The sequence below is a fragment of the Hyla sarda genome, chromosome 2, assembly GCF_029499605.1.
Source record: "Hyla sarda isolate aHylSar1 chromosome 2, aHylSar1.hap1, whole genome shotgun sequence".
NCBI classification, from domain to species: Eukaryota; Metazoa; Chordata; class Amphibia; order Anura; family Hylidae; genus Hyla; species Hyla sarda.
The window spans coordinates 319,821,578-319,833,658 of NC_079190.1; the positions used below are offsets into that span (position 1 = coordinate 319,821,578).

The 12,081-nt window shown below is 44.9% G+C and overlaps 1 protein-coding gene across 5 annotated transcripts in view; it reads right to left on the reverse strand.

Moving 5' to 3' along the window:
* The window catches only part of LOC130356372 (acidic mammalian chitinase-like), a 101,142-nt gene that overhangs the window by 43,858 nt on the left and 45,203 nt on the right, over positions 1-12,081 (reverse strand). The window contains exons 1-2 of one of the 5 annotated variants that reach the window (XM_056557814.1): positions 9,638-9,655; positions 7,642-7,725 (exon numbers count right to left, since the gene is read on the reverse strand). The exons of 3 other annotated variants lie outside the window; for them this stretch is intronic. The gene's annotated coding sequence lies outside the window, so the exon portion shown is untranslated. Of the gene's footprint in view, positions 1-7,641; positions 7,726-9,637; positions 9,656-12,081 lie in introns of those variants that run through there. One more of the 5 variants, XM_056557813.1, reaches the window with a different exon arrangement.

Sequence of the window (12,081 nt, forward strand, 5' to 3'; positions counted from 1 at the left end):
GTACTTCTGGAAAAAATCATAACTACATGCAGGAAAATTAATACGTTTAAAATTGTCATCTGCTGACCCCTATAACTTTTTTATTTTTCCGTGTATGGGGCGGTATGAGGGCTAATTTTTTGCGCCGTGTTCTGAAGTTTTTAACGGTACCATTTTTGCATTGATAGGACTTATTGATCGCTTTTTATTCATTTTTAAATGATATAAAAAGTGACCAAAAATGCAGTATTCTGGAGTTTGGAATTTTTTTGCGCGCACGCCATTGCGCCATTGACCGAGCGGTTTAATTAATGATATATTTTTATAATTCAGACATTTACGCATGCGGTGATGCCATATATGTTTATTTTTATTTACACTGTGTTTTTTTTTATGGGAAAAGGGGAGTGATTCAAACTTTAATAGGGGAGGGGTTAAATGATATTCATTCACTTTTTTTTCACTTTTTTTTTTGCAGTGTTATAGCTCCCATAGGGACCTATAACACTGCACACACTGATCTTTATCATTGATCATTGGTTTCTCATAGGAAACCAGTGATCGATGATTCTGCCGCATGACTGCTCATGCCTGGATCATAGGCACTGAGCAGTCATTCGGCGATCGGACAGCGAGGAGGCAGGTAGGGGCCCTCCCGCTGTCCTGTAAGCTGTTCGGGATGCCGTGATTTCGCCGCGGCTATCCCGAACAGCCCACTGAGTTAACCGGCATGGTTTCACTTTCCCTTTTAGCCACGCAGCTCAGCTCTGAGCACGCGGCTAAAGGGTTAATAGCACGCGGCGCCGTGATCGGCGCTGCGTGCTATTAGCGGTGGGCCCACCGTGATATGATGCGGGGTTACTGTGTAACCCTGCGTTATATCCCGGGAGCAGGACCAAGGACGTACCAGTACGTCCTTGGTCCTTAAGGGGTTAAAAAATGGACCTGTCAGAATAAAAAAAAACGGTCCAAAGAGAAGGAAGCCTCCTCATATGGGGATGAGGCGGTGAAGAAAAAGCAGAAATTAGGTGGTTAGGGTCATCTAACTCAATCACCCATGATGGCGGCACTCACCCCATTGACGCTGGCATCTATTAACTGTGCCAGCATAAAGTCTGATACGGCTAGATTCGCAGCCTTCGATTTTCTCGGCCGTGTTGATGCCGACATTTTCTTTTTACAAGAGACCAGGTTGTCAGATCTAGCCTCCCTGGTAAAAGCCAGGAGAGAGTGAAGGCGCGGCCCCTCCCACTGGTCTCTTGCGGCTGAGTCGTATAGTGGGGTGGCGGTCCTTTTTACCGCTCCTGTTAAATGCAGACGGGTTATTGAGTTAGAAATGGGGAGGTGCCTGATCTTAGATGTCCTCATGAAGGGGCAAGAGCTCCGGCTTATTAACATCTACGCCCCCCACAAACCAAATGGGACCGTAAAGATCTCTTTATGAGGATTAAGCCCTTTATTTTTACAAGCCGACAGGTGATCTTTGGAGGGGATTTCAATACTGTCACGGGATCCCAAGATAGGAGAGGCTCCAATGATCGGTTGGCTTATGATAGCATAGCTCTCAATAATATAGTTAGGGAAGCTCGCCTAGAGGATGCCAACATCCGGAGCCCCTCAGGCCACGCGGGTTTCACCTATCATCGAGGTAGCTGCAGGTCTAGAATAGACAGGTTTTATTTGAAGGAGGAAGCCGTCTCTTCCGCAGTGTCCGTGGTTGAGGTGGAGTTCTCCGATCACTGTATGATTTCTTTTTCCTTGAATGTTTCAGAGACCCCCCGGATGGGTAAAGGTTATTGGAAGATGAATTCGTCCCTCCTGGAGGAAGCAGAGGTAAGACTGCCCTTTGAGGATTTTCTTCAGAGTCAGGTACCTTTACTGGGCCTATGTAGTACTAAGTCAGAGTGGTGGGAGATATTCAAGAAGAGGGTTGCGGAGTTCTTCCGCCAGCTCTCGATCCTCAGGTCCCGGAACAGGTATCGCCTGTATTAGGGACTGAGGAGGAAACTCGAGCTTCTTGTTTCGACAGGAGGTAGCCGAGAGGATATCTCCAGAGTGAAATCCTTGCTGATGAGGTGTCAGTACGATAGGCACGGATCTTTGGTTTTTGAGAGGGATTTCGGGAAATACCGCTTGCCCGACCCTTACAGAAACTGTAAGATGTCAGTGAGTAGTAAAGTCATTTCAGGACTGATCGATAATACAGGATCTCTGAATCGGTCCAGATCAGGGATCTTGGAGGTCGTCAGATCCTTCTACTTGCACCTCTTGGAAAGTAAGGATCTAGATCGAGACAGGATGTCGGCTTTCCTGGCTTAAACCATTCCTGAGCCAGGGGTAGACCGCTCTCTTAATGTTTTGGCAGAAGAAATCAGGGAAGAGGAAGTGAAACTGGTGATCGAGGGGCTTACCCCCAAGAAGTCGCCAGGTCCGGATGGCTTAACATCCGAGTGGTACAGGACCTATAAGGAGTCTTTAGCTCCCCTCTTGACTGAGGTATTCAATGAGTGTCTCTCCTCGGGCACTCTGCCGAAGTCAATGAGGAGGTCAGCCCTGATACTTCTCTCAAAGGGTAAAGATCCCAGCCGTATTGAGAATTGGAGGCCCATAGCTCTTCTCAATACGGACAGGAAGCTTCTGGCCAAGATACTGTTTAATCGGCTGGTGAAGTTTGCACCCCGGTCCCTTTCGGGGGCTCAGCACTGCTCTGTTCCAGGCCGAAGCACCTTAAGTGCGGTCCTTAGTGTCAGAGAGGCAGTGGAGCGGAGTAGTGCAGGTCTCTGGAAGGGGTACTTGCTGTCCCTGGATCATGCCAAAGCATTTGATCGGGTGAACCATGACTACCTCTGGTCCGCCCTACTGAGATATGGCTTACCGTGTACTTTTATTAAGTGGCTTAAGATCTTGTATACGGAGAGGGGGCGAGAGTTTCCCTCTGGTGAACGGGTGGTCTGGCCGCTCTTTTGAGGTGGGGTCCGGAGTCCGTCAGGGTTGTCCTTTGAGCCCGCTTTTATATGTGTTCGCAATCGATCCCTTCATCCGGAGGGTAGATTGTGGGCCGTTTGCGGGAGTCGGGATGAGTCTGGCGGAGCTGGATGTTGCCCAGAGAGTAGTGGCGTACGCTGATGATGTCACCATTTTCGTGTCCTCGAAAGAGAGGAGGTTGATGTGGTGATGTCGGAGGTGGAACGCTACTCGGAGGCATCCGGGTCCAAGATCAACTGGGATAAGTGTGAAAGTCTTTGGCTGGGAGGGGGAGATCCCACGTTTGATCTCCCGGACACCCTTCCAGGGCCCCAAGAGTCAGCAAAAATTCTGGGCATCACATTCGGCCAGGATGATTATCCCACCAAAAACTGGGATGGTAAGCTCCAGGATGCCACTCAGAAGGTGGACCAGTGGAAAGGTTGGTCTATGACCCTCAGGGAAAGGGTACACCTGATCAAATCGTACCTGCTCCCCTTGTTTATCTATCTTGGCAGCGTATGTATCTTACCAGAGGCTTACTACACTAGGATCTACAGCCTGTTTTTCCAACTGTTATGGGGGAACAGGATGAACCTAGTCAAGAGGGAGGTTACGTACCGCACAAGGAGACTAGGGGGTTTATCTATGGTAAACCCTGTGGTGTTCTTAATGAACACCTTCTTGAAAGCTAACATCTCAAACCTCTGGTCAGAGAGGGCTCCTCCGTGGGTACTCTCCTGCAGGGAATGGTTTGGGCCTTTCTTCCAGGAATAGGAGACAAGAGGGCAAGTGAAGGACCTCCGTACGCCCCATGGATATCTTCCGGCTTACGGTACCCCGACTCTGAAGGCGATACGTCGGTGGGATCTGGGAGTGTGGGAGATCAGGACCCAGTCAAGGCAGTTCCTTGACAAACGGGTTCCGTTGACCCACTTCCAGAAGCCTCTGGCGCTCAGGGACTGCCCAGGTCGGGGTCCGAGGGTGGGGTTGTATCTTTTAAACATGAAAAGGATCCCCCAGAAGTTTTGGGACTTGGCCTGGCGCTGCTTTCAGGGGAAGCTATATGTGAGGGACAATTTGAAGTGTAGGAACTCTGATGTCCCCGAGAAGAGTGTGGGGACATGCTGGAAAGCATGGACCATTTCCTCCTTCATTGTCCCTTTTTAATATAGGGGTCTACAACCGGGTGGGTGCTTCCATCGGCTGGAGTCAACTTGCCGGCCTTACCTATCCAGAGTGGGCCTATGGTGCATTCAGGACCCTGGTTGGCCGTGATCGGGGCACTTTATTCTTAGTCAGTTTAGTGGTTAGGTACTACACGTGGAATGCACGGTGTTTAGTGTCTACACAGCGGAAAGTCCTCTCCGAGGTGGAGGTCTGTAGGAATATCACCGGTGACCTCGGGAAGATCAGGTCTTTGGAGTATGGCAGTCTTGGTACCAGTAGGGCTTCTCTCCTATGGAGAGGGTTTTGTTTTGATGTGCCCTAGGTACTAGACCTTTTGGGTAGAGTACCCTTGATTTGGTTAGGGACAGTGATGTAGGGACAGGGTTAGGGTGATAGTAGGGTCAGTTTATTTTTAGGGATAATGGTAGGGAGAGAGGTAGGGTGCAGTTAGGGAAAGGATGTACATTTTGTATGTATCAGGATTGCCATCCTTTTTCCTGGTGGTGGGCTAATGCATGTGCACCATAGCTTTTTGTTTTGTTTTCAGATGTTAAGGTTATGAAGGGCTTACAGGCACCGAACTTGGGCCTAAAGTGGGTTGTATTGTTTATGTATATTATAATGCTGATAATGATAAAGTTGGTTGGGAGGAGTTCTAGGTTGGGAGGGTGTATTTGTGGGTGGTGGTGGTTGTTTGTTTTGGTGGACTTGGCATGGGTCAGTTATGAACTGGACATTGAGGACTATGAACTGTATGGACTCTGACCCATGTACAGGAGGGCGGGTGATGTGGGTGAAGGGACAGTTTAGTGTAGGTTGTTTTATTGTATTTGTAGGTGTGTTCTGTATATTTAGGTGTATATAATGTATATAGTTTATATGTATAATATGTTATAATTTTATTTATCTTATATTATGGCAGTCGAACCAGTTGTTATTTTTGTAGTAATTTTTCTTTGGTATTTTTGTATCCCGTAGTGGATTTAGTTTTTCTTTGGTATAGGTCTTCTTTTCCCCATGTTTGGATGTTTTTGAGTTATAGATTGAATTTTCTTTCTTAAAAAACAATTAGGAAAAAAAAAAGTATGTGTATATATACATACATACATTAAATTAATGGGGTGTAGTGGGAGTCCTTGTTGTGTGTGTTTTCCCAAGTTTGGGTGTTTTTGAGTTACAGCTAAATAGTGCTATTTTTATGTTTCTTTTTTGGTAATGCAAGTTGAGTATTGTTGTGAGTGTTGTTAGATATTTGGTTATGTAAGGTGCGTTTCTAGTATTTTCTACGGAAAACTGGGCTGGCCGGTTAGGCAGGATTTATATTCTTTTGGGTTTATGTTATTTTATGTTGTTGTTTTCAGTTATGGCAAAGTTGTGCTTGTTTTGTGTTTGTTATGATTTACATTTTTGTAATAAAAAAGATTTACAGGATATAACTCAGGATCAGTACAGGATAAGTAATGTAATGTATGAACACAGTGACCTTGCCAGGAGAATAATGAGTACAGCTCCAGAGTTGCACTCATTGTTCTGCTGTTGGGGTCACTGTATGAAATTACATTACTTACCCTGTATGTACATGGATTTACATTAGTGTCTACACTGTATACCAGTATTCGCCAACTTGGATGCCTCCAACTGTTGCAAAACTACAACTCTTAGCATGCCCAGACAGTCATTGGGCCTCTGGGCATGTTGAGAGTTGTAGTTTTGCTACTTCTGGCATCCTGGTTGGTCTTAGAAGTTACAGATAGAGTAAAGATGGTGGTGAGGAGGTACAGGTACATGGTACTTTACACACCAGGGTGTATCTGCATCTCCTCACTTCCATCTTTACTCCGTCTGTAACTTCTAAAGCCGTGTCCCCTAACCAATGTACCTCAAGCTGTTGCAAAACTACAACTTTCAGCATGCCCTCTGGCTATCTGGGCATGCTGGGAGTTGTAGTTTTGCTACTGCTGGAGGCACACTGTTTGGAAAACAGTGGTTCAGAGGAGGATCAATGCAGAGGATAACCCAGGGTGAATGAGATGGACACAGGCAGGGGAGGGTGATGAATGGCGTGGCAGGCTGGGGTGATAGCTTGAGATCTAGTGCTGATGTAGCCAGGCCTGGATGGTGAGGAGATATAGCACGGCCACGGGAGAAGGATTAATATGATAATGTAACTGGTACAGAGGAGCCCTGAGTAGTGTTGAGCGGCATAGGCCATATTCGAATTTGCGATATTTCGCGAATATATGGATGAATATTCGTCATATATTCGCTAAATTCGCATATTCGTAATATTCCCATATTATTTTCGCATATGTGAAAATTTGCGTATGCGAAAATTAGCATATGCAGAAATTAGCATATACAAAAATTTGCATAAGCGAAAATTCGCATATGCGAAAAGTAGCATATGCAAATTTTCGCACATACGAAAATTCGCACACCGGTCTCACACAGTAGTATTAGAGCCTTCTTTCACCACACAAGCTGGAAGCAGAGAGGGGTGATCACTGTGATGTGTACTGTGAAAAAAAAAAAAAAACGAATATTCGTAATTACGAATACATAGTGCTATATTCGCGAATATGTGATATTCGCGAATAAAATTTGCATTGCGAATATTCGCGAGCAACACTAACCCTGAGCAGGGGCCGATCCAGAGCCTAGTCTCGGGAGGGGCACTGTCAGAGTATTTTGTGTTGGTGGACAGAAAAAGTTGTATATCCTGTATTCCCATATATATATATAATGCAACACATTTAGTGCCCCCACAATGCCCCATTTAAAATAATGTCCTACTATATAAAATAATTTTTCTCAAACTGTCCCATATAAACTTTACGATAAAAGAATACACCTTGAAAAGTATATATATAAATAATGCTCCCCTTGCCCCGCTCCCTCACACCAACTAGTACCTATGGTCCCCCTTTTCTTCCTTATTGAACCATATTTCCCCCTCTGATACAAATGGTGCCCCCAAAGTGCCCCATAATATTGATGACCAACCTTTTCATAGTCTGCTCCGGATCCCCATGGGCTCCCACTCTCTAAGAGAAAGTAAGATATCATAAGGCATCCGTGTTTCCAGCTTCCTCTTCCTTTGCGCTGCTTTGCCAGGTTGTGCCTGGGCTCCATCACTCTGTGACCATCCTGATGCCACATGTCACACAGCCCATCCCCGCTCAAGGGTTGGTGTCACTCCATACCCCTTCTTCCCTGAAAGTAATTTTTTAGCCTGTTGTGATGCCTGCGGTGTAGCACTTTGCAGAAAATAATTTCCAGTATGATAATCAAATATACCAGTTGTCACAGAATGGGAAGGCGCAGAAGAATTTTTTACCTTTTAAAACTACAGCTCCCAGTATGACCTAAGCAGGTTATGCTGGGAGTTGTAGTTTCACTCATAACTGTAGAACTTACAAGTGACTACAGCTCTGATGGGACATAGTGAGGAGAATGTACAATGATATCAGTGACTACAGGTGACGTCTTCTCTATAGTCTTTCCTTATCTAATTCAGATATTACATACCGCTGTGACTTTGTCAGCTAAATCTTCTTTCTGCAGAAAATGACGCCCAGATGGCTCCTTAATTTGTCAGTGAATTCTGATCCTCTATATGAAAACAATAATTATTATAATAAAGCTAAACACTGTACCTCTGAATATAACACTACCACACACTGTGCTCTCTGAATATAATACTAGCACATACTGCGCTCTCTGACAAAGGGTAATGTATTGTGGCCCATAAATATCGTAGCACCCAAGAAATTCCTTCATAATATACACCATACCTCTAAAATGCAAAACATTCTGTGCCCCTCACAAATAGTAATAATGCCCCATCTTGTCCCCCACATATAATAATTATGACCCGTCCTGCACCCCCCACATAATGTCTGTCCTGTTTCCCCCAGATAATAATAATGCCCTCTGTTCTGTGCCCCTCACATATGCCTCCTGTGCTGTGCCACTCACATATAATGCCCCCATCATGCTCCCCTAACATATAATGCCTCCTGTGCTGTGCCCCTTAGATATAATGCCCCCGTCATGCTCCCCTCTCCCCTAACATATAATGCCCCCTGTGCGGTGACCCTGACATATAATGCCCCCATTATGCTCCCCTAACATATAATGCCCCCTGTGCTGTGCCCCTAACATATAATGCCCCCATCATTATATGGGGGCATTATATGTTAGGGGCGAGGGGAGCATGACGGGGGCCGTCATGCTCCCCTCGCCCCTAACATATAATGCCCCCTGTGCTGTGCCCCATACATATAATGCCCCCATCATGCTCCCCTAACATATAATGCCCCCTGTACTGTGCCCCATACATATAATGCCCCAGTCATGCTCCCCTAACATAATGCCCCATCATGTTCCCCTCCCATATAATGCCCCCAGTGCTGTGCCCCTAACATATAATGCCCCATCATGTTCCCCTCCCATATAATGCCCCCAGTGCTGTGCACCTAACATATAATGCCCCCATCATGCTCCCCTCGCCCCTAACATATAATGCCTCCTGTGCTGTTGCCCTTACATATAATGCCCCGTCATGCTCCCCTAACATATAATGCTCTCATCATATGCCCTTCACATATAATGCCCCCTTCATGCTCCCCTAACATATAATGCCCCCTTCATGCTCCCCTCCCATATAATGCCCCCAGTGCTGTGCCCCTAACATATAATGCCCCCATCATGCTCCCCTAACATATAATGCCCCCAGTGCTGTGCCCCATTATGGGGCACAGCACAGGGGGCATTATAAGTGAGGGGAACATGATGCAAGCATTATATGTAAGGGGCACAGCCCATGGGGCATTATATGTGAGGGTCACATTACAGGGAGCATTATATGTTGGGGCACAGGACAGGGGGGCATTATATGTGAAGGGCATATGATGAGAGCATTATATGTTAGGGGAGCATGAAGGGGGCATTATATGTAAGGGCAACAGCACAGGGGGCATTATATGTGAGGGGCACATGATGAGAGCATATGTAAGGGACACAGCACAGGGGGCATTATATGTTAGGGGAGCATGACGGGGGCATTTTATGTATGGGGCCCCCATACATATATTGCCCCCATCATGCTCCCCTAACATATAATGCCCCCTGTGCCCCTGATATAATACTATCATCATGTGCCCCTCACATATTATACCCCCTGTGCTGTTGCCCTTACATAAAATGCCCCCTGTGATGTGACTCTCACATATAATGCCCCCTGTCCAGCCCCAAAGGGGCATTATACGTAATGGGAACAATACATGTGAGGGGCACAGCACAGGGAGCATTATATGTGAGAGACACATGACAGGGGATCCTCTGTCATGTGCTCTTCCCATATAATGTCCCCTGTCATAGTCCCCTCACATTAAATGTCTCCTTTCCTGTGCCCCCTAAGTTTTTACATTGCCACCTGAACCCAGTGCCATATAGAAAAAACATTGCTCCGTTGTACCTCCCCTGGATCCGCCACTGGCCCTGAGCCCCACCTGCCTCTTACCTCAGCTAATACACAGGTCCCCATCAACAGTAGGAGGCCGCTGCTGCAGCGGCTGCTCATGGTATTTCTGTCGGGTCCCGGGGTGCATGGACCTGGAAGCCGGAGCACTGACAACCGGAGCTCTGCCCACAGGGTGAGACCAATGAGAGAGGGGGGGTGTTGATCTGCTGGAAAAACCGCGGTGACGCTTTAGCCGCAGCGCATAGGCAATGCCGGCCCTGAGCCCCAGGAATGTAGTAAGTAAAAAAATCAAACAGTCCTGACATTCGGGGGAACCAGGAATGATTTGACCTAGTGACGCCCCTGGTTCTGATAGATATACCATTCACATATAGCACTGCAATGGAAAATTAAGACAAATGTGCTGGCGGGGTCACATTAAGCGCTGGCAGGGGGGTATAGATGTATACATATAAATGCGCTGGCGGGGGTCATATTTTTAGGAATGCGCTGGCAGGTGTCATATTTTTATTAATGCACTGGCAGGGGTCATATTTTTAGTAATGCGCTGGCGGGGTCATATTTTTATTAATGTGCCGGCGGGGGTCATTACTTTATTAATGTGCCAGCGGTATATATATATATATATATATATATATATATATATGCGCCAGCGGGGGGGGGGGGGTATATATACATTATATAAGTGCCAGTGGGGGTCATTACTTTATTAATGTGCTGCTTTACATTTACTAAATTGTTCCATCTTTTTACCAAATTAAATGTAAAAAATCTTGTACAAATCCGCAAAGAACAGTTTTGCTTTAATATCTCCACCTGGCCACAGCTTTTTGAACTGAGTCAAATTTTCCATGTGAAAAGCCAAACCCTTTTTGTTGTTTTTTTTATTACTTCCAAGTTTTTTTTTTTTTTGTTTTTTTTAAGGTCCTATAAAGAGCAATGTGTGGCTGAATTATCTAACCCTTTGACAAGGAAAAATTGCTGTCTTGCCCATAGTGTTTCCTGATTTTAGATTGTGGTGTCCCTTTAAAAAATGCTCTGTGGAAAATGCTTGTGCTTTTGGCGTCTCCAAGCGCTTTCTTAGGTAATAAAAAAATATGCAATATTTATCAAGTCTGTGTGTGCCTTTTTTGTAAATACGGTGCACAGCCGTCGAAAAGAATGCAAAAAAAAAAAAAAACAGCATAAAAAGCTGCTTCTCACAGACAAACTTGATAAATCTCCATCTATGTTGTTATTGCCTAATGTTCTGCTGCCACCTACTGGTGATCCGTGTTATTTTCAACCCATTCATTCACTCACTTGTACTTTACACATTACATCCTAATACACCTATTAACCTAGTTTCCACAATTCAAACACTCAGTCAATTACCAATTGACCTAGTTCAAAGCCACTAAGACCCAATAAGGATGCAGGGTTTTTCAGTTTTTGCATTTTCGGTTTTTCCTCCTTACCTTTTAAAAATCATAATCCTTTCAATTTTCCACATAAAAATCCATATTATGGCTTATTTTTTCCGTCACCAATTCTACTTTGCAGTGACATTAGTCCTTTTACCCAAAAACCACAGCGAAACGGCAAAAAAAATAATTGTTCGACAAAAAAAAACACAATTGTGTAACTTTTGGGGGCTTCCGTTTCTACGCAGTGCATATTTCGGTAAAAATTACACCTTATCATTATTCTGTAGGTCCATACGGTTAAAATGATTCCCTATTTATATAGGTTTGATTTTGTCGTACTTCTGGAAAAAATCATAACTACATGCAGGAAAATTTATACGTTTAAAATTGTCATCTTCTGACCTCTATAATTTTTTTATTTTTCCACGTACAGGGCGGTATGAGGACTCATTTTTTTGCGCTGTGACCTGAAGTTTTTATCGGTACCATTTTTGTTTTGATCTGACTCTTTTTTAATCACTTTTTTGTTCATTTTTTAATGGTGTAAAAAGTGACCAAAAATAAGCTTTTTTGAACTTTGGAATTTTTTTTACGTGTACGCCATTGACCGTGCGGTTTAATTAACAATATATTTTTTATAGTTCGGACATTTACGCACGCGACGATACCACATATGTTTATTTTTATTTACACTGTTTTATTTTTTTATTGGTAAAAGGGGGGTGATTCAAACTTTTATTAGGGAAGGGGTTAAATGATCTTTATTAACACTTTTTTGTAACTTATTTTTGCAAAGTTATAGCTCCCATAGGGACCTATAACACTGCACACACTGATCTTTTACACAGATCACTGGCATGTATTAACACGCCTGTGATCAGTGTTATAAGCACTTGACTGCTCCTGCCTGGATCTCCGGCACGGATCGTCAATCGCCGATCAGACACCGAGGAGGCAGGTAAGGTCCCTCCCGGTGTCCTGTAAGCTGTTCGGGATGCCGCAATTTCACAGCGGCGGTCCCGAACAGCCCAACTGAGCAGCCGGGATACTTTCACTTTCGCTTCAGACGCGGCGGTC